This window comes from Bos javanicus, chromosome 29 (genome assembly GCF_032452875.1).
Source record: "Bos javanicus breed banteng chromosome 29, ARS-OSU_banteng_1.0, whole genome shotgun sequence".
Classification (NCBI taxonomy): domain Eukaryota; kingdom Metazoa; phylum Chordata; class Mammalia; order Artiodactyla; family Bovidae; genus Bos; species Bos javanicus.
The window spans coordinates 39,533,117-39,556,886 of NC_083896.1; the positions used below are offsets into that span (position 1 = coordinate 39,533,117).

At 42.6% G+C, this 23,770-nt stretch overlaps 1 pseudogene; it reads right to left on the reverse strand.

Annotated features, from left to right (window-relative positions):
• Positions 1 to 4,743: 4,743 nt before the first annotated feature.
• On the reverse strand, positions 4,744 to 11,993 carry LOC133241715 (pregnancy-associated glycoprotein 1-like; annotated as a pseudogene).
• Between the last annotated feature and the right edge of the window lie 11,777 nt (positions 11,994 to 23,770).

Sequence of the window (23,770 nt, forward strand, 5' to 3'; positions counted from 1 at the left end):
AGGAGATCCAACCAGTCCATTCTGAAAGAAATCAGCCCTGGGATATCTTTGGAGGGAATGATGCTGAAGCTGAAACTCCAATACTTTGGCCATCTCATGCGAAGAGTTGACTCATTGGAAAAGACTCTGATGCTGGGAGGGATTGGGGGCAGGAGGAGAAGGGGACGACAGAGGATGAGATGGCTGGATGGCATCACTGACTCGATGGACGTGAGTCTGAGTGAGCTCCGGGAGTTGGTGATTAACAGGGAGGCCTGGGTGCTGAGATTCATGGGGTCGCAAAGCGTCGGACACGACTGAGCGACTGAAATGAACTGAACTGAGAGACTGAACTGAAGTGAGGTATAGAGGACACCAGGGAGCAGGCAGAAGTCTTTGGGGTCCAGTAAATCCTGTGGCCCTGGTGGGAGTGGTGAAAGATTTAGGTGGAAGGGGAGGCTTCCCATCCTCTGGTGCAGGTCCTGGAATCCAAGGCAAGGAGCACAAGATTTTGAATGTATTACCAAATATTGTTTTCTAAAAAAAAACAAAAAACTGTTTTCTGCAGGAGTGAGAACTTTGACTGAGTCTGTTCTCTAGATTTTACTGAGGAATGAGGAAGGTTTCTGGAGTGGGCTGAGTCTGCAAAAATTAGGTGACCAGCTGCTGGAGGGCCAGGATTATGGTAGACATTCTGCACTAGACGGAAAACAAATCCAGAGAAAAAGTGTCCCTTCTGGAGTATACATGCCAATGTATCACATTCTTTCAGCAGATCACTTCAATGGTTTTTTGGGGCAAGCAAGAAATGCATAATGGGTGGCTTGCTTTTGTCAATTCCTGTGGGTAGTTAGATGACTAAATGTTTGGTTACTTAATTGCATGGCTGGAATTATGCTTGGGAAAGAAAACTAGATGAAGTCCACATATATTTCATCATTAAACAGCAAGCATAGGAGGTTACTAAGGCAACTGTAGGTAATTTAAACATGAAGGGCCAAATGGGGAAGGATTCATTTAACAGGCTGAGATTGGATGTGCAGATCGCCATAGTTGTTGCTGTGACAAGTAGCCATAACAGCTACTTGCTGCTATGCTGGAGATGTGGGAAACTGACAAGAGACCAAGAGCCTTTATGACTTTCCTTGCAGTGTGATTTCAGGGGAGAAGTAGATGACAAGGAAAGGCTGACTGGTAAGGCTGAGGAAAGGAGTAATCTGAGCCAGTAATCAGTAGCTCTTGTGGGAGCCCAGAAAAAAGAAGCATCGGCTCAGTCAGAGTTCTGGGTCAGGGTTCAGAAATAGATGTCCTTTGGCTTGAATCAATATTTAGCCTTGGGGATGGCAGCCATAGCGTCTACACAGAAGACTTTCTTCTCCTAGGTGGCAGAATAATTCATATTTGTTCCAGACTTAGGAACCCAGAAAGCCCTCTCAGGGTCATTTGCTCTTTGCAGGCACATATGCAATCTAGAAGGCGGAATTGTCATCATGTGCCCATTTTTCAGATGAGAAAACTGTGGTTAAGAGACTTGATCAAGCTCGCACAGCTAAGCATGTGAAAAGCCAAGCACAAACCCAAGGTAACAGTCCTCAAATTGTGTGTTTTTGTTCCACACCCACTGGGAGTGGTAGGTGGTGATCTGGAAACAATGCTTAGGCAGAAACAAACAATATTCACGTTTAAATTAAAGAAAGTAAGGAAAACCACTAGAACATTCAGCTATGACCTAAATCAAATCCCTTATGATGATATAGTGGAGATGAAAAATAGATTCAAAGGATTAGCTCTGTTAGCCTGAAGAACTATGGATGGAGGTTTGTAACATTGTATGGGAGGTGGTCATCAAAACCATACTCAAGAAAAACATATGTGAGGAGGCAAAGTGGCTGCCTGAGGAGGCCTTAAAAATAGCTAAGAAAATAAGAGAAGTGAAAGGCAAAGGAGAAAGGGTAAGATATAACAAATGGAATTCAGACTTCCAGAGAATAGCAAAGAGAGATAAGAAAGGCTTCATAAGTGAATAGTGCAAGAATTAGATGAAAACAATAGAATTGTAAAGACTATAGAACTCTTCAAGAAAAGTGGAGATACCAGAGGAACACTTATACAAAGATGGGCGCAACAAAGGACATAAAAGTCAAAGACCTAACAGAAGCAGATGAGATTAAGAAGAGGTAGCAAGAATACACAGAAGAACTGTATAAAAATGGTCATAATGACCAGGATAAGGGTGATGTTGGGGTCACTCACATAAAGCCAGATATACTGGAGTATGAAGTCAAGTGGGCTTTAGGAAGCATCACTACAACTAAAGCTAGGGAAGGTGATGAAATTCCAGCTGAGCTGTTTAAAATTCCTAAAGAATGAGCCTGTAAATGTGCTGCATTCAATATGTCAGCAAATTTGGAAAACTCAACACTGGCCACAGTGTTGGAAAAGGTCAGTTTTCATTCCAATCCAAATGAAAGGCAATTCCAAAGAATGTTCAACCTATCCTGCCATTGTGCTCATCTCACTTGCTAGCAAGGTAATGCTCAAAATCCTTCAAGCTAAGTTTCAGCAGAACATGAACTGAGAACTTCCAGATATACAAACTCGTTTGAGGAAATAAAGATCAAATTGCCAATATCCATTGGATCATAGAGAAAGCAAGGGAATTGCAGAAAAACATTTCCATCTGCTTCACTGACTATGCTAAAGTCTTTCACTGTGTGGACCACAACAAACTGTGGAAAATTCTTAAGGAAATTGGAGTACCAGATCACCTTACCTTTCTCCTAGCAAGTCTCTATGTAGGTCAAAAAGTAGCAGTTAGAATCAGACATGGAACAACTGAAAGATTTAAAACTGGGAAAGGAGAATGACAAGGTATACATTGTCACTTTGGTTATTTAACTTATATGTAAGCTACATCATTCAATATGCTGGACTGGATAAATCCCAAGCTGGAATCAAGATTGCTGGGACAAGTATCAACATCCATAGATATAAAGATGACACTACCCTAACATCAGGAAGCAAAAATGAGCTAAAGAGCCTCTCGATGAGGAGAGGAGATGAAGAAACTAGCTTAAGGTCAATATTCAAAAAAACGATTCACAAAAAGACACTCAACATTCATGGCAACCAGTCCCAACACTTCATGGCATATAGATGAAAGAAAAGTGGAAACAGTGGCAGATTTTATTTTCTTGGGCTTCAGAATCACTATGGACCTTGACTGCAGTCACAAAATTAAAAGACACTTGCTCCTTGGAAGGAAGAAAGGCTCTGAAAAACCTGCACAGTGTATCAAAAAGCAGAGACACACTTTGCTACAGAGGTCTGTAGCATCAAAGCTATGGTTTTTCCAGTAATCAGGTACAGATGTGCGATCTGGACCATAAGAAACAGTGAATGCCAAAGAATTGAGCTTTTGAACTGTGGTACTTGAGAAGGCTCTTGAGAGTCCCTTATACAGCAAGGAGATCAAACCAGTCAATCTGAAAGGAAATCAACCTCTGACCCCTGCTGTCTCAGCTGAGGCATCAACTGAGGGCCTCCAGGTGGACAGAACGGATGCTTCCACTGAAAAAGTACCTAACCATGGCAGCTCCAAGCAAATAGTTTGTAGCCTCACCCATGGAGAAGCTCAGAAATGCTGAAGGCTCTGTGTTCCCTGGGTCTCCTGATAACATGGTTGCATTCTCCCCAGCAGCACTGGAGGCCAAGGAAGGGGCATTCTGGGCCCTGGAGGAGGGGGATGGCTCAGGGATCCACTGGGGCCACCGCTTACCAAGTAGGACTGGAAAGGACAGAGCAGGCATATGTGGCAAAGACCTGGTGACTGGGTGTTGGACAAAAGGGAACCAGCTCTCCATTAAGTACCTCATCCAAACTCCCCTGGAGGAGAAGCCCAGTGATAAGTTCCTCTGAGATGGGATGAAGAGAGTCTATTTCATTACCCCCTTATAATTTCTCTGAATGAGGAGGTGGTGGAGTTGGTGGGTAATCACAAACTGTTCCATAGCCTGGACTATCTCCCAGTTGCTTTCTTTGGGGCTGCCTCTCCACAGCTTCAGTCATGTAGTTCTGGAGGAAATTGACAATCATGTGTGCTACTGGGTCAGGGCCACTAAACCATGTAAAGTCAATCATAGGACCCCATGGCCCTGCCAGGATGGCTAATCTAGGACTGTACATGTGATCTGAGGTGGGTCATTCAGGGAACACCCTCGAACTCTGATGTCTTCAATCTTTTCTTTCCTTATTGGAGATGCCTTCAGGATATAAAACCCTAGGGCAGGTAGCTTGGACTCCCTCACTAGGTGTAGAAGCCTTAAGGAAGAAGTTGTCAGGCTAAGACCGTCAGAGAAGAGGGAAGGGAAAGAGCGAGGGTGTGAAATAGAGAATTGATGACTTCTGATTTCTTGGGTCCAGTCACATAGACCTTTGCATTTGCTCCAAGTCTTGTGTCCTGGATTCCCAGAATCATTTCAATGAGTCTCCCTTTTTATTGAACCCAGTTGGAGGTGGGTTCCTCTCAACTGTGATTCAGATTTTGTTCTCTATCCTTCCCAATCATGGTACACCTCCCAGACACAAACAGAGGCACCTGATTGCTTCAGCACCATTATGAGTGAAACCCTTTTTATTCTTTAATGAAAATAGGGTGTGCAGACCACCAAATACAGTTCACCAGCATCCTGGGCAGGAGTACCCTAAGTGTGACTTAGTGTTTGCTCAGAGTGGCCTTACTGATTCCTGAACAACTCCAAGCATTTATACTGCCTGTGCCAGGTCAATCCTGTCATTTCCTCGATCAAAGACAGAAATACAACCTCAGGAAGATGTCACCCAGGATCCAGGCCTCTCTAGATGTCCTCTCTGTGTTCTCTTTAACGGTGGTATAGCAGTGGCCTCTAGAATCCTGGAGAACTCAGAGACACACACCAGTCAGCCTGAGCCCTTACCTGCGACTTCCACAAATATCCAGACCCAGCACAATTCTTGGTTTTATGTCCCTCTTTTGGTAAGTATCAAGGGATTTTCGCATTAGCAGGGGATATGAGAGTTCATCCACAACCAAAAAGGGGCAAGACATGAGGTCCCCATGAGGAAAGGTGTGTCAGAGGGGAGGACTGGGAGTTGGGGATACAGAGGAATGATAAAGAACAAAGTCCTACTGTCAAGCATAAGGAAATATATTAAATATCCAGTCATAAACCACATGAAAAATAATAAGAAAAAGAATATGTATTTCTGTATGTGTATAACTGAGTCACATTGCTGTGCAGCAGAACTTAATGCAACACTGAAGATTAGCCACACTTCAATGGCAGAAAGTGAGAGGAATTAAAAAGCCTCTTGATGAAAGTGAAAGAGGAGAGTGAAAATGTTGGCTTAAAGCTCAACACTCAAAAAACGAAGATCATGGCATCTGGTCCCATCAGTTCATGGGAAATAGATGGGGAAACAGTGGAAACAGTATCAGACTTTATTTTTTGCGGGCTCCAAAATCACTTCAGGCTTGAAACTAAAAGACGTTTACTCCTTGGAAGGAAAGTTATGACCAATCTAGAGAGCATATTCACTTTACCAACAAAGGTCCATCTAGTCAAGGCTATGGTTTTTCCACTGGCCATGTATGGATGTAAGAGTTAGACTGTGAAGAAAGCTGAGCACCGAAGTATTGATGCTTTTGAACTGTGGTGTTGGCGAAGACTCTTGAGAGTCCCTTGGACTGCAAGGAGATCCAACCAGTCCATTCTAAAGGAGATCAGCCCTGGGTGTTCTCTGGAAGGACTGATGCTAAAGCTGAAACTCCAGTACTTTGGCCACCTGATGCGAAGAATTGACTCATTGGAAAAGTCTCTGATGCTGGGAGGGATTGGGGGCAGGAGGAAGAGGGGATGACAGAGGATGAGATGCCTGGATGGCATCACCAACTCGATGGACATGAGTTTAAGTGAACTCCGGGAGATGGTGATGGACAAGGAGGCCTGGCATGCTGCAATTCATGGGGTCGCAAGAGTCGGACACGACTGAGTGACTGAACTGAACTGAACTGAATAAAATTTTTACAAAAGGAAAACAGTGTCCATAGTTCTCCTCTCTCCCTGTTTCTTTCCTTCTGACTCCTGCTCTTTGTTTTCTCTGCAGAGAATGCTGGTTCTCCTCCTGCGTCCCCACAATCCATACTTTATTTAAAAACTTTATTTTGTATTGGAGCATAGCTGATTAACAATATCCTGAGTTTCAGGTGGGCAGTAAATGGACTCAACCATATATATCCATGTGTCCTGGTCCCAAAAATACCCCTCCCATCCAGGTTGTCATATAATTAAGCGGAATTCCCAGTGCTACACAGTAACTCGTTGTTGGTTATTCATCTTAAATAGAGCAGTGCCCACAACACGTTCTTGGAAACTTAACTCAGGAACTCTGGGAAGCCTCCTTCAGCCCACACTCACCCTCTTTGGCCACTCCAGGCTTGGGTGGGTAATGTACTCTTGTTCCCCATCCCCACCATCTGTCCGTAGCCCTCATCACCCCAGGTAATTACCCAGTGCCCCAGTGCAGAGCACCTTGGGATGCCATTTGCATGGAATCCAGTGCAATTTTTCCTAGAACCGAGATTTCCTAGAATCCAGTGCAATTTTTCCTCTACATGCTCCATGAGTTTACAGTTTTAGAATTCTTGAAATTCCCTCCCTTCCTCAAAGCCTTCTTTCAGCCCATCAGCCAGCTCTGAACTCCCACAGGGAGCTGACATGAAGCCTCCACCCTCTGCCGGGGCTGAACAGTTACTGTGCACACTTTATTCACATTAGCATCCAACCTCCCCACAGAGGGGTCAGGTATCCCAACTCACAAAGGGGGCACCCGACCAGAGCTAGGAGAAGATGCATCTGAGAACTAGGGTGACCATGTAATTTATCATCCAAACCAGGAAAACTGCGAGAAGGAAAGGGAGACTGTTAATCCCTATGGTGGGAGGGCACACTGGGAGTGTCCCCAGTCATTCTCCTTGTCACATGACTTGTTTCAAGGACCACTAGAGCTGACTTTCTTTGTTCATCCGTCTGAGAATTCAGATTGAACTGAAGCTTTTTGAACATTGAGGACCTGAGTGTTCCCCTCTCCTTGTGACTCCCACCATGCAAGCATGACGTGGTGTCTCCACATTTATTTCAGGATGATCAGTGTCCCAGACTGCCCTTTACTCTTAAGCGGTTCATCTTGTGGGAGGCTGTGGCCAGCCCCTGGGCTCAGCAGCATCTGTAATAGTGCGAGATGGCCTGAGAGGGCGCCCTCCTTCCAGCAGCAGCCCAAGGGTTCCTGCAAGATCCTATTTGAGAACCACCCTTCAGGGTACTCCCCTCAAATTGAGGATGTAGGCTTGAACTGGGACTGGGTAGTTGATGCCGTTGATGGTGAAGATAATAGAGGGCAGGGTACTGACCACAAAACATGAAACATAGTGCTGTTATACAGAGAGGGAGAGAAGTTGGCCCTGGAGATGCTTCTTGTGTGTGGAGACTGGGAGTGACCCTGGGGCGTGACCCTTCACGTCAGAACCCCGTGGCATGGCGCTAATGAGCTTCTGGATGTTATTGACCAGTCTTCTTGGGCCAATGATCAGTGATGTCCCGGTATCCACAAGTGCCTCCCGGCCGCCAGAACAAACAATAATCTTTCTTTTCATGGAGATGCTGAGAGACAGTGTGACAAAGCGGGCATCAAGGCCACTCTGAGTCTCCCCAGAGCTGCCTCCTTCCCGACTATCTTCTAAACAGCCCTTTGTCTCTTGCTGTCTTTTCCTTTGCTCCCAACACAACACCTTCCTTCACATTCTTGAATGTGGTACTTGATTACACCAGGCTCTTTTGCACCTTGACACAAGCTGGTCTTCCTTCCTAGAGGAGCCCCCTCCCCTTTGACTAGCAAATTTCTTCTCATCTTCCAGATTCCAGCTTAATTGTCATGGTTTCAGGGAAGTCTTTCCCCTGGTGTTTATCAGTCTCCTTTCTTGACAGTCTCTTTATAGACACTTCCTCATGTCTAGCATGTACCAAAGTCACAATTCACTATATGTGTGTCTCATTTCTGTGTATCTGCCTTCTTAGATGGGAGGGCGAGTTTTATTCTCTTTACCTCCCTAAAGTGCCTGGCACACCGTGTATGCCCAAGGCTTCTCTGTTCAGTGAGTGAATGAAGACAGTGTGAATAATGAATGAGAAACATCCAGAGAGCTGTATCGTGTGGGGAACAAATAATGGGTCAATCACAGACTGAAGATGGAGGTTTGCGAGGGCAGCAGATTCTCATAGTGGTGGGATAGACGGGCTCCTCTGGGAGAGGGTGTCTGCCAGCACTGCTCCTACAACCAGCTCAGATCCTGAGACCCTGGCCAGGAAATACATGACTAGCCCACAGAACCTCCAAAGGATTGGTCAGCTTTTGTCTGAGGGTATCACACAGAATCCTATCAATTATGCCTCTTGTCCTCGGGTCATTCCTGGATCCCGGCTTCCTGATTCTCTGTTATAGCCCCTGCCCCACTGTGTGCCCATGAACATAGGGTGTCTTTTTTATTATTTGCTTTCACATCTTATGACTTCAGCAAATCTTTCTACACTGCTCAGTAATTGCTCCCTTAGGAGACCAGTTCTCCCCATTTGCTCAGGATTTTTCCTGTTTTTAAACTGACATTTATCTGTACTGAGAACGTCCTATGTCCGAGGTAGCCCCGGACAGTTGGTCATCTTATACCTCTGTTCAGGCTGGAGAAATTCTCCCTAATCCTCTGTTCACCACACTGTAGAGTCCTCTAACCATGCTCCATGCCTTACAGGGCAGTGGGTGCAATCCTCTTCCAGCTGCACAGACCTCTCCGGACCCTTTTAGGACCCTGGTCAGAGCCCTGGTCAGAAGGCCTGGGGATTATGAACCCATTGGTTGTTTGTATATCTATCTGTTTGGGTGTTTGTTTGTATATGTGTTTGTATGTGTTTATATGTGTCTCTGTGAGTGCTTGTGTGTCTTGACTAGATATGCATGTTTTTATGTATCTTTGTGTAGGTTTATATGTATCTGCTTGTGTGTTTCCAAGTGTCTGTGTGTCTGTCTGTGTCATTGTGGGTGGTGTATATGTCTGTTTGACTGTGTGTTTGAGAATGTATTTGTGTGTGTCTGCCTGTGTCCGTGTACAGTAGCTGGAGCATTATTTGGGCCGACCCTCAGAGGGAGAGGCTTACCTGGCCATGTGTAACTCCAGTCTCCGGCATGGATCAATGGTACCCAGTTAAGCGCTCCCTGGCAGTAGGATTTATCCACCCCACATCATCACACTACCTTTCACCCTGCATGTGTAGGGAGAAGAGAGGGTGGATCCTTGGAGGACAGTAACAACAGCACTGTCTGAGAGCTGTGCTAGTCCACCCATCCAGGCCCTAATAAGGTCCCCATGTACAGATGCAGAAACCGAGTCTAGGAGCAATTGAGATCCAGACTGAGGTTGGCTACTGGCTAATGAGCAGCGCAGAGGAGGTTAGAAGCTGAGGCACCTGGCTAGGCTCCACTCTTTATATCTTCTGAAGATGCCCTACCTCCTGCGACCTGAGTGCTCAGACACACTCAGAGGACACAGTGCTGAAGCATAATCATTTTCTCCTTGTCCAGCTTGTCATTTTTCAGGAAAATCAAAGCCTGGGAGTGCTAAGGAAGTGGGTTCAGGTCACCCAGAGTTGGCTCTGCTGGCCTGTGACCTCTACTGTTCAAAGGGTCCCACACTCAGAATGGACCACACCTCTGTTCTCCCTGTATTGAAATGCCTAATATTTCTTGAACAAGGGGTCCCACATGTTTGTGTCCCACACGTTTGTTTTGTGTCCCACACTTTCATTTTCACTGGCTCCTGCAAATTGGGTAGCTGGTCCTGGGCTCCCAGTGGAATGCGAAGGAGGAAGGAAAGATATCCACCATCCTTCTCCTTCCTTCCTGATCAAATTCATTAGCAAATGGTATTGCTTTTTTCTCCAACTTGTTTCCTGTTGCCTTCCATTAGTCTTCCTCCTCACTCAAACCCCTAGACCAACTTCCTGGTTTTTAGCCCAGGAGCAGGGTTGTATTCCAATAAAATGTTATTTATAAAAGCCAGTGGTGAAGCCAGGTACAGCCAAGGGGCTAAATTTAACCGGGGTTAGATTATCTCTCAGTATACTTCTTTATCAAGTGTTCTGTAATTTTTGTGCAACTGAAAGCATCTTAAAGCTAATTTGGAGAAAGGGATTGTCCATCTTAGACTTACTTGCTCAAGTAGAAGGCAAAAACAGGCCCAGAAATGGCACCTTGATTCTTCAGGTTGGCAAAGATGGAGATAGCTCCAAAGATGGATATGTTGGAATAATTCAAGTCCAAGATGCCATCAAAAGGTGCACCCTCACACCCGTATTCCACAATGCTTAGACCGAACAGCTGGTCAGTACTTACAAGGTCCCTGATCTGTGGGAGAGAAGAGTGTTCCCACTTACAGATATGTGAGGTGGGGCTAGGACTGGTCTGGGGTGCATTGCCATTAAAACCTCAAAGAAGAAATGAGGCTGGGCTGTGTCTTTGGTGGACCTCAGACGGTTAGACCAAGCTGGGAGGGGAATTTGGGTTCCCTTTGTGAGAGGCTGTGAATTTTAAAACATCTGCCCCTCTGAAAAACACCACCAGAGTGAATCAAATTGGCCTGTGGCTTCTGTCCAGGTGGAGCAACCAAGAGTCAGGTAAGGACCCATTGGTACCCCTTTGTGGACAAAATGAGTCGAGAGCAAGGTAGCCTTCTCTGGCATCACTATGACCTAATAACAGGAATGGACTGAATTCTCTAAGGTACTGTGGATTCTGCGTCCATCCAGGAAGACGGAAGCCAAAAACACAGTCTTGCTTGCAGGGATCTATGAAACTACTGCCTGAGATTCACTTTGGAGATATGTGTGTATTTGTGCAACTGTGTATGAGAGAGAAAGAGCGAGAAGGGAACTACTCAAGTAATTTGTGGAGGCAGGCCATATGTTTTATTAGACTCTCAAAGGCACCCTAGAGTGAGAACTCATTTATCAGGCCCCTTGACATCTCTGGCCTCCAGTGTCCCACTATGGATAGCTGAAGCCCTTGACTGCCCCCAGGGTCCCCAGATCAGTAGTATCCTGTCCCTAAACACTCTACAGCAACTTCAGTCCTGAAAAGCCAACCCAGCTCCACAGTTTACCATATGTGTGACCTCGTCAAGGCCCTTGCTGTCTGCACCTCAGTTTCCTCATATGTCTCATGAGTTAATCAGACCACCTGCTGTGTGGGGTTGTTGCAGGATTAAACCAATTATTATCTGAAAGTGCCAGGAACAGTCTGTGAATATAAATGTGGGTGCTTTTTCCCCTTTTCTCACTCCCAGAAAAATGAACCTTGAACTGCTCATGGGCAGAGGAGCTGCAAGTCCACACCTCAAGCCACTCTCTGTGTTAGGTAATCCAATGCTCGTGTGTCACCATGGGCACTGCCTCCCCAGGGACAGGATCCTGTGGGTAAGATGGCCAATATCTATGGGAGTTAGGCTAGGAAGGGTCCTGCCAGATGGTCCTGCATCTGTTTTGCAAGCAGAGGTCACTCCATAGCCAGTCCTGATTCAGCATTTGTTACACTGTTACCCGAACTGTGTCATGAGCAACAATTCCTTTCATCCTGCCAGAAGATATCCACAAGATATTTTATATCATCCAACAACTGTACAAGGAAGAACTGTGTGCTAGGCTCCGGGTTAAAGGCTTCAAAGTCAAAGTTGATCAAGACAAAAGTAGACTTTATCTTAAGAGTGCTAGAAGTCAAGTTCTCACAAACTCATGGCTCCAGGAGGCAGGAGATATGATACTAGGACTAGGTGGCCTTGTTGGAATCTGGGCAGCACAGGCCTTACCTCTCTGGTAAGGCTTACCTTACCAGAGCAGGCTTACCTCTGGGAGCAGCCTTTCCTCCACTTCACCCATGCTGGAAAGCAGGCCAGTTAGCCATGTTTTCAAGAGAATTGGAAGTTTGGATATTTATGTGCAATCTACTGATTTTAATGTTAGCAACTAATTTTTTCCCCAAAAAACAGTGGGAATGAAATCTCCGCAGTGATGTGCTGGAATCAGCCTTCAGTCTCTGCAGGTTTTTATTTCTGGCCTAGATTTGGGAGTGTAGTGGGGAAAGAGAGGAATTTAATTCATGTTGGTTCATTTACAAAGAGACTGAATGCATACTGAACATGTGTGTTTCCTTTCTATTTATAAAGAAAGATCATCAGGGACACACAAACCAACAAAATTTAGCTGCTGAAGATAAAGGAATATATTTCTGATATAATTTCCCCATATGGCCTGTGTCATGAAAAATTTTGTCTGCCAAACCAAACATACAAAAAAAATAATTTTGAAATGTCTTCCCAAAGAAGACAAAACAATTGTGGCAGCCAAGTAAAGACAATCATATTTAAAGACTCATCTAGGATTCCCAGGGCCTATTCCTGCATGAGATCTATCCATGACTGTCCCTTGAATACAATAGGAGCCTCTCCTGTTACCCGGTGTGTATAGATTGGGCCCTGTGACTTAATCCTCATTTTTGCATGTTGTTTAAATTCAGTTCTGGTGGTTAAATCCAAACAGGGGGAATATGACATCACTGACAAATGACACACACATATGCCCTTTGAACTCTGGTGTTGGAGAAGACTCTTGAGAGCCCCTTGGATAGCAAGGAGATCAAACCAGTCCATCCTAAAGAAAAATCAGTCCTGAATATTCACTGGAAAAACTGATGCTGAAGCTGAAGCTCCAATTATTTGTGCACCTGATGGGAAGAACGGACTCATTGGAGAAGACCCTGATATTATGAAAGATAGAAGGCAAGAAGAGAAGAAGACACGATGAGATGGTTGGATGGCATCACCAACTCGATGGACATGACCTTGAGTAAGCTCCGGGAATTGGTGATGGATAGGGAAGCCTGGCATGCTGCAGTCCATGGCGTTGCAAAGAGATAGACATGACTGAAAGGACTGAACTGAGCTGAACAAATTGAGAACAAAGAGACTGATAAATCTAATTGCATCAAGTTGGTGACTAGCTGCCCATAATAACACATTACTTAAGTGGCTTTAAAATTCAGAATTATGACTACATTCAGAGTGGAATATCTTCTAAGGAAAAAACAAAAATCCTGCCCATCCAAAAGAAAACCAAAGAAAATCAAAGAAAAATAGGAAAGAAATCTGAAACTATATTCAACAACTTATTGTTCCTCATAACTTCTGTTATTATGACAGAATCATATGTATATTAACAGGTAAAAGCAAGACAATACTTAAAACTAATGTTATGAAGTAAGCCTTTCAGTGGCTAGAAAAACAAGTTCACACAAAACATAAAGAAGTTTAATTCAAACCCTGCTGTCTTAAATCTTGAACTGAAAGCATAAGTTTATACCAACTAAATATATTCATTTTTATTTTATTTTTTTAAGGAAAATGTATACTTCCTACTCTGACCACTGTAAAGCCTACAAGCAATGACAACTTGATAACAGTGACTATTCTGAGGTCTAACATGTAGCTTCTAAATACATTTCCCATCAGACGATGCATGGATTCTTAAAGAGATGGCTGATTTCAGGACTGGGTAAAGAAATGTGCAAAATAATCTTGGGGATCGTGAAGGATCGGAAAGCTAAGGGACATCAAAGACCAATGGGGACTGGACAGAAAGTTTAGGAATCCAAATGAAAAGGCCAAACATCTACCAGTTTGTTGGGAAGAATGATGTTTCTGCTTCTCAACACATGGTTTATGTTTGTCATAGCTTTCCTGCCAAGAAGCAAACATCCTCTGATTTCATGGCTGCAGTCACCATCCACAGTGGTTTTAGAGGCTAAGATGAAGAAATCTGTCACTGTTTCCACCTTTTCTCCTTCTATTTGCCATGAAGGATGGGGCTATATCCTATGATCTTAGTTTTCTAATATTTAATTTTAAGCTGGCCAAATGTGTACAAATGTTAATGGGCAACATCTAATTTGTCACTGTGATAGATTGCCAGGGCACCGACTCAGCATTCTGAGCACTGAGAAAGGAAAAAAAATCATCAATATTTATGCTATTTTTGTTTCTATTAAGCATAGGTTATGTAACTACAAACAGTTCCAGGAAAACAAGCTAGACTGACCCCTCTGGGGGTGACGAGAGAATGATATAGAGCAGTTATAATACAGATGAAGCCTCACTCACTGGCCTGCAGCTCAGATCCTGCTGTGGAGGTCTGATTCCTAATAGACCAAGGACCGGTACTGGTCCTGGCCCACTGTGCTAGTATTGTGGACTCCTGCTCTAAACCCAATAGTGGGACATTCTGTAAGACAAACCACCTTGCTACCTCCCTGTTTCTGAACAAACAAATGGCATTAAAATTGGGAGAGGAACAGTTATTTAGTCGTAAAGGAGAACAACCAAGTGCAACATATGAACACATTCTTTCAATAAACAGTGAAAACTGCTTTTTGAGAATCAGGGAAATTTGTACATGGACTGGATATTAGGTGTTGATTTTACTGGGAACAAACGAACATTTTTTTTCACATCCTATCATTTTACCCCAAATACTCATTATGTATATTTTGTGAAATGTTCATCTTGTCCCTAAAACACTTCAGGAAAAATGAACAAGGAGTAAAAGAGAGAATGAAATGAGGGTCTGTCTTGATTTAAAAACAGAAAAGCATAGCTGTTATGGATTGAATTGTGTCCACCCTTGACTCCCAATGTGATGGTATTAGGAAGTAGGGCCTTTGGGAGGTATGCAAGTTGACATGGGGTTTTGATGGTGGTCCCTCATGTTGAGATTATCCTCTCCCTCTTTTACTTTCTTATTGTCTCTCTTCCTCCTTCCCTTCCCCCACCACAAATGAGAACATAGCAAGAAGAAAAAGACCTGATGCAAGTCAAGAATGTCTTCATTGGGAACTCAATTGTCCACAATCTTGATGTTGCATAGTCTCCAGTCTATGACAACCTATGGGACTAAGAGGTTAGTTTTGTAGTTATTGATGCTGAATGATGAAATATAGGGTTCATGACACTCTTCTTTCTTATATTTATTATGTTTGAAATCATTTGGTAGTAAGAAGTTTATAGAATGAAGTTTCTGTCTTAGTGATACCCTGAGAGGCCCAAGATAGCAGATTCAGGCAGGTCAGCGATGAGTGAGTGGTGTTTGGAGGACCACATGTTCCTTACTCCTACTCTTCTCTTGTCATCTGAAAATCATCCCCCACCCCCATACCTGACAACCTTCCTCCAACCCTATCTGCATCTCCACTCCCCTGCTAAGCTACTGAGTCATCTAGTTGGAGATCTTGATTCGTCAGGACAGGGTCTGGAAGGACAAGTAATGCAGACATCTTAAGAAAGAATGATCTGGGCAGACCCCTCCTTGGTTTTCCCTTCTTTAGTGCCATCTTCAGGTGAGGGATAGGGCCTGGGTAGAGAGGAAGCCACAAGTGATACTGCAAGGATATTTGCAAGAGAAGGGAGGAGGAATTCACAACCCAATAACCAGGAGGTGGGCAGCTGAACAGGACCCAGGATGGAAGGAAGAAACACTGGGAAAAGAATAGTGCCTACCTAAGGGCCAGACCTACCTGAGTCTTCCTGTTAAACTTGGAGGTTGTGTCCTTCCTGCTTTAATTTCTGCTCCAGATGTGGAGGGGCTAGAGCTGTACTCTCTGCTAATGAGTCACAGGGAGATGGACAGCCTGCCCCAGGAGCCCTTTGATTCCACTCTAACTGTGGGTATCATCCCAAGCCAGAGAGTAAATGGCAGGTCATCCAAAAGAATACCTACTTTAAATAGTATTTAAAATACTGCAAAATTTGTCTAAGAGTCCTGGCATATCTTGTTCCCAGAATTTTTTTAGGAGAGAAGATTCGTTAGCCTAATTTGGGTTCTGCTGAGGAATCTACAAGCTACCCCATTGGTAACTTCTGGCTTATAACTACCTGATCCCAGCCCAGGGACCCAGGAACTCTGGTTCCCAAGCTATGAGACTTCCAGGAAGGGAAAGATGAGAGAAAGCTCAATTGCATCCACTGCTGGATAGCTCTAAGATGTCTTCAAACACCAGAGTGGAAGCTCCTTTCCCTTTGCCCCTCAAGTCTGGTTCCGATTTTATCAACAGACCTGCCTCCATGTAGCAGCAGGAAAGCAATATTCAGGGCTGTTTCTTCTGGGTTCCAGGCACAGTGGGGGCCTCCAGCTGTAGTGACCCCAGGAGGCAGTCCTGCAGGTGGTGACTAACTCACTCCCAACTCAGAATCCAAAGAGCTCCTGCTCCTCATTCACACAACACAGACCTTGGGTGACTGGATAACATGTACCTGCATTCAAGTGAGAAGCATTCCTTTCTTAGCCTTCTGGTAACTTAGATAAGTGTCTTATGTTTCCTCAGGGAACCCCTCGCTGAGTGAGGCTGGGGTCTGAGACTAGCCTGGATGAAACTGATGTGTTCCCTCTTTGATGCTCAAAATAGACCTTGGAGCTTCAAAGGTCTTGAGAGGGTTACAATCACACTAATATTTTTTCAGGACTTTGCTTTATGAATCTGGTTGGAGAAAACGGACAGAAACACAGGACAAGGTTGGACATCTCTGGGTCCCGGATAACTGTGAGTTCATTTCCAGCCACCAGGCTTCAGAGTCAGATGCTGATGTTATTAACAAGCCACCTTTGAAGAAGGAATAGAGGAAAGAGTTTTTGGGCAGAGAGCAGTGTGGTCAAAGGGCCATGGGAATCACACAGGGCAAGATGAAACAAGAGTCATTACTTGTTTCTTTGTTCTATGAGTTCCTTGGCATTTCTACTCCTGAGAACAAGTACATGGAGATAGTCAGAGGCATTGGTGGTGCCCCTAGCACCTGATGCTCCTGGTGAAAATCAGTTTGTGGACACGTCCCTGAGTCCAGAGCATATTCAGCCACATGATAGCCCCAGGTTCTCCCTTCTTGGGAAAGCTGACGTGGCTCACTGCTGCTAACTCACAACTGAAGCATGGGATGAGGTCATGGTGGTTCACCTGTAGGCCAAGTTCCAAGCATGGAAGGAAGGTTGGCAGTGGAAGGGTAGCCATTTATTAAGCTTGGTTACCTTGGTCCTTAGCAGGGACTACTTCCTACACCTACAATTTTTTTTCTGCCAGCTTTTTGTTTGGCCAGGTCCTTCTCAACCTTTACCATCATCTCAAATGAGTCTCTCTCAGGCTTGCTTTCCCTGGCCACTCCATGCTTACAAGCACAGACCCAGATCGAAAAAGTGCCTATGGATACTTCCCTCCATCAAAACAATAAATTATAGTTACCAATGTGGAAATGTGGGAGAGGGATAAATTGAGAGTTTGAGATTAATATCTGTATACTACTTTATTTAATAGATAATAAACAAAGACCTACTCTACAGTACAGGAATTCTGCTCAATAGTCTTAATAACCTGTATGGGAAAAGAACCTAAAAACAAATGGATACATGTGTATGTATAAAGGAATTAATTTGCCATACAACCAATATTAATACAAGACTGTAAATTAACTATACTCCTATTAAATTAAAAGCTGAATTTTGAAAAATGCTTATGTCTAGAGACTCATGGAGTTCTTTAGACTCTCAGGATTCCAGATATGATGCTGGAGATGGCAGAGTGGGTGCAGAAATAGAGACATTATCTGAGGTTGCATTTTCCTGAGCTTTGGTGTCTTTTTGCTTCTAGTGTCACCTTTGATTTGTCTTGGAGGATCTAATATAAAGGCTCTGAGGCACCAGTTCGGTTTTAGTTGAAGGATGAGAGGGAGGTGCTATTGGGAGAGTGAAATCCCAGCTCCCTAGTCTTGGGTTGGGGCACTTTTGAGGCATAACTTATGTCCCAAGTTCCCTATGAAAACAGGCTGTATCTTCCCCCTCCAAGACTTGCATGATATCAGACCCAGACTGTTTCATCCTTTTTCATGTCCTGCTTCCCCTGAGACCTCACTGATTTCTCTATGAGAATGTTTTTTAATATAAATTGATTTACTTTAATTGGAGGCTAGTTACTTTAAAATATGGTAGTGGTTTTGCCATACATTGACATGAATTGCCACAGGTGTACATGTGTTTCCCAGCCTTAACCCCCCTTCCACCCACCTCCCCATCACATCCCTCTGGGTGATCCCAGTACACCATCCCCAAGCACCCTGTCTCATTCATCAAACGTGGACTGGCAATCCATTTCACATATGATAATATACATGTTTCAATGCCATTCTCCGAAATCATCCCACCCTCACCCTCTCCCACAGAGACCAAAAGACTTCTATATATCTGTGTCTCTTTTGCTGTCTTGCATATAGTGTTATCGTTACCATCTTTCTAAATTTCATATATATGTGTTAGTATACTCTATTGGTGTTTTTCTTTCTGGCTTACTTCACTCTAAAATAGGCTGCAGTTTCACCCATCTCATTAGAACTGATTCAAATGTATTCTTTTTAATGGCTGAATAATATTCCATTGTGTATATGTGCCAAAGCTTTCTTATCCATTCATCTGCTGATGGACATCTAGGTTGCTTCCATGTCCTGGCTATTACAGACAGTGCTGTGTTGAATATTGGAATACATGTGTCTTTTTCAATTCTGGTTTCCTCAGTGTGTATGCCCAGCAGTGGGATTGCTGGGTTATATGGTAGTTCTAGTTCCACTTTTTTAAGGAATCTCCACACTGGTCTCCAGAGTGCCTGTGCTATTGTGCACTCCCACCAACAGTGTAAGAGGGTTCCCTTTTCTCCACACCCTCTCCAGCATTTATTGTTTGTAGACTTTTGGATAGCAACCATTCTGACTGGCATGAAATGGTACCTCATTGTGGTTTTGATTTGCATTTCTCTGATAATGAGCCATGTTGAGCAACTTTTCATGTGTTTGTTAGCCATCTGTATGTCTTCTTTGGAGAAATGTCTGTTTAGTTCTTTGGCCCACTTTTGGATTGGGTCGTTTATTTTTCTGAAATTGAGCTGAAGGAGTTGCTTGTATATTTTTGAGATTAATTCTTTGTCAGTTGCTTCATTTGCTATTATTTTCTCCCAATGTGAATGTTGTCTTTTCACCTTGCTTAGAATTCCCTTCATTGTGCAAAAGCTTTGAAGCTTAATAAGGTCCCATTTATTTCTTTTTTTTTTCCCCCATTTATTTCTTTTTGCTTTTATTTCCAATACTCTAGGAGTTGGGTCATAGAGGATCCTGCTGTGATTTATGTCTCAGAGTCTTTTGCCTATGTTTTCCTCTAGGAGTTTTATAGTTTCTGGTTGTACATTTAGGTCTTTAATCCATTTTGAGTTTATTTTTGTGTATGGTGTTAGAAAGCGTTCTAGTCTCATTCTTTTACAAGTGGTTGTCCAGTTTTCCCAGAAACACTTGTTAAGGAGTTTGTCTTTCCTCCATTGTGTATTCTTGCCTCCTTTGTCAAAGAAAATGTGTCCATAGGTGTGTTGATTTATCTCTGGGCTTTCTATTTTGTTTCACTGATCTATATTTCTGTCTTTGTGACACTACCATACTGTCTTGATGACTGTGGCTTTGTAGTAGAGCCTGAAGTCAGGCAGGTTGATTGCTCCAGTTCCATTCTTCTTTCGCAAGATTGCTTTGGCTATTCAAGGTTTTGTGTATTTCCATACAAATTGTGAAATTTTTTTTCTAGCTCTGTGAAAAATACCGCTGGTAGCTTGATAGGGATTGCATTGAATCTATAGATTGCTTTCGGTAGTATTCTCATTTTCACTATATTGATTCTTCTGATGCATGAACATGGTATATTTCTCCATCTATTAGTGCCCTCTTTGATTTCTTTCACCTGTGTTTTATAGTTTTCTATATATAAGTATTTTGTTTCTTTCAGTAGATATATTCCTACATATTTTATTCTTTCCATTGCAATGGTGAATGGAATTGTTTCCTTAATTTATTTTTTTTTATTTTCTCATTATTAGTATATAGGAATGAAAGGGATTTCTGTGTATTGATTTTACATCCTGCATCTTTACTATATGCATTGATTAGCTCTAGTAATTTTCTGGTAGAGTCTTTAGGGTTTTCTATGTAGAGGATCATGTCATCTGCAAACAGTGAGAGTTTTACTTCTTCTTTTCCAGTCTGGATTCCTTTTATTTCTTTTTCTGCTCTGATTGATGTGGCCAAAACTTACAAAACTATGTGGAATAGTAATAATGAGAGTGGGCACCCTTGACTTATTCCTGACTTTAGGGAAAATGCTTTCAATTTCTCACCATTGATGATAATGTTTGTTGTGGGTTTGTCATATATAGCTTTTATTATGTTGAGGTATGTTCCTTCTATTCCTGCTTTCTGGAGGGTTTCATCATAAATGGATGTTGAATTTTGTCAAAGGCTTTCTCTGCATCTATTGAGATAATCATATAGTTCTTTTCTTTCCATTTATTAATGTGGTGTACTATGTTGATTGATTTGTGGATATTGAAGAATCCTTGCATCCCTCAGATAAAGCCCATTTGGTTATGATGTATGATCTTTTTAATATGTTGTTGGATTCTGTTCGCTAGAATTTTGTTAAGGGTTTTTGCATCTATGTTCATCAGTGATATTGGCCTATATGTGGCATTTTGTCTGGGTTTGGTATTAGGTGATGATGGCCTCATAGAATGAGTTTGGCAGTTTGTCATTGTCTGCAATTTTCTGGAAGAGCTTGAGTAGGATAGGTGTTAGCTCTTCTCTAAATTTTTGGTAGAATTCAGCTGTGAAGCCATCTGGTCCTGGGCATTTGTTTGCTGGAAGATTTCTGATTACAGTTTCAATTTCCGTGCTTGCGATGGGTCTGTTAAGATTTTGTATTTCTTCCTGGTTCAGTTTCAGAAGTTTATTTTTCTAAGAATTTGTCCATTTCTTCCAAGTTGTCCATTTTATTAGCATATAGATGCTGACAGTAGTTTCTTATGATCCTTTGTATTTCTGTGTTGTCTTTTGTGATCTCTCCATTTTCATTTCTAATTTTGTTGATTTGATTTTTCTCCCTTTGTTTCTTGATGAGTCTGGCTAATGGTTTGTCAATTTTATTTATCCTCGCAAAGAATCAGCTTTTGGCTGTGTTGATTTTTTTATTGTCTCCTTTGCTTCTTTTGCATTTATTTATGCCCTAATTTTTAAAGTTTTCTTTCCTTCTACTAACCCTGAGGTTCTTCATTTCTTCCTTTTCTAGTTGCTTTAGGTGTAGAGTTAGGTTATTTATTTTACTTTTTTCTTGTTTCTTGAGGTAAGCCTGTATTGCTATGAACCTTCCCCTTAACACTGCTTTTATAGTGTCCCATAGTTTTGGGGTTGTTGTGTTTTCACTTTTATTCATTTCTATGCATATTTTAATTTCTTTTTTTATTTCTTCTGTGGATTGTTGGTTATTCAGCAGCGTGTTGTTCAGCCTCCATATGTTGGAATTTTTAATAGTTTTTCTCCTGTAATTGACATCTAATCTTACTGCATTGTGGCCAGAAAAGATGCTTGGAATTATTTCAATTATTTTGAATTGCCAAGGCTAGATTTATGGCCCAGGATGTGATCTATCCTTAAGAAGGTTCCATGTGCACCTCTGAAAAAGGTGAAGTTCATTGTTTGGGGGTGAAATGTCCTTTAGATATCAATTAGGTCTAACTGGTCTATTTTATCATTTAAAGTTTGTGTGTCCTTATTATTTACCTGTTTAGTTGACCTATCTATAGGTGTGAGTGGGATATTAAACTCTCCCACAATTCTTGGTTTATTGTTAATTCCCCCCCCTTTTTTTTTTAATTTTGGCTGCAATAGGTCTTCATTGCTGCTCAGGACTTCTCTATTGGCAGCGAGTTGGGGCTACTCTGTAATTGTAGTACACTGGCTTTTCGATCCTGTGTTTCTCTTGATGCAGATCACAGGCTATAGGGCACTCAGTCTCAGTAGTTGTGGCCCGCCGGTTTTGTTGCCCTGGGGAATTTGAAATCTTCCCAAGCCAGGTCTCAAAAGCATATCTTAAGCACTGGATCAAAAGGGAAAACACTCTGGAAGGAATTTGAAATACATAACTTTTATATGAAGCTTGGCACCATGGCCTATTTTTAAGGAGACCAATAGAGGATTGTCCCTCTACTTCAAGCAACCTCCTGAGGCCAGGACTGATTTAGGTTCCCCTCCCAAGTGTTCCTACCGCATCTTGAAGCTGTCCCCGCCACGTCGCTTTGTTCTTGCTTGAGTTTCTGAAACCCACACTAGACCACAGCTTCCAGAGGGCAGGCCTGTCACTTGACTCACTTGTAAGTATACGTCAGTAGATCTTGTCTCATTATACCAGACTCTAATGTCAACTCAAGGCTAATACAAACATCAGTTATTCTATTATGAGTGATAGGTTACAAGTTCAATGACTGTAATCAAGCCTTAAATAACATTGTCTTAAATACAATACCATTTCAATTCTCATTTGTATAATATTAGTGTAGGTCTCTCCACAGAAATGGGGACCCACTTCTTTCTTGTCACATCTTCTACCTGTGCTACTTACCCCTGGTCTAATATGGCTGTTCCAGCCCCTGTCATTACATGTGTATTCCAGCTAGTGGGACATAAAATAATACTTTCATTTGGAAGTGACATATCATCTCTACTCAAATTCCACTGGCTGAAGTATCTTCTATGGTCATGGAAAACCTGGGGGTGGTGTGTCCACAGAAGAGCAGGGTAATGTGATCCTACTATAGAACATTCATGATGAGTAACAAGGGCCACCACCCTTCATTCATGTGCCTGTTATTCATTCTTCTTTGGTTCTCCCCAAACAGCTTTCAGCCTATTTTTGTCTGCAGATATGGATATGGATGAGGTTATAAGAGAGGAAATGGCCCTGGCTGTACAAATATGGAGAAAATAAGAAAGGAAAGAAGATTAGAAAGTATAAAAATGTGAAATCTATAGGAAAGTATGCTTATAATCATAATTTTGAAGTTATACAATTTAGGCATACCTGTGGTTGATGAATCAATTATAAAATAAAAAATAAGAGAAATGCAAAATATAAATAAATTCACTAAATCCAATAAAATAATAAGGCTATATCACATTAAACACATAGTAGTATCATAATTAGTTTGGATGCACATTGCAAAAAACTAAAACAACCATAACTTTAGCAAAATAAACGTGATTTTTTTTTCTCTTCCACTGAAATAAAGCTGGAGGTGGGCCAGTGAAAGCTTGGATGGTATCCATCTCCAAGGTTACATGATTGTCCAATACAATTGCAGGAGTTCCAGCCATCACAACTAAAATCCAGGGAGCAGTTAGGAAGAAGGTAGGGAAGGGAAGAGACTCATCTCTCAGCTAAATCAGCTCCTTGAAAGCAGTCTTCCAAGAAATCCCTCTTACAGGTCTGCTTGCATCTCAGGCACCAGTCATGACCAAGAGCATGGGTGGGCAGGAAATGCAATCCTGTAGCTACTGGGCTCATGGATATACAACAAACTATTTTCAGTTTTGAAAGAAGCAGAGAATAGATCATTTTGTAGGCAGCCAGCAGTGTCTGCCTTAAAGAACAAACCTGTCTGAATATATTAGGCTGAAGAGCTGGGCAGAGTGTGGGAGCCAGGAGGAAAGAGCAGCAATAAGAGACAGTTGGATGGATCTGAACTGTGCTCCAGAAAAAAAAAGCCAGGC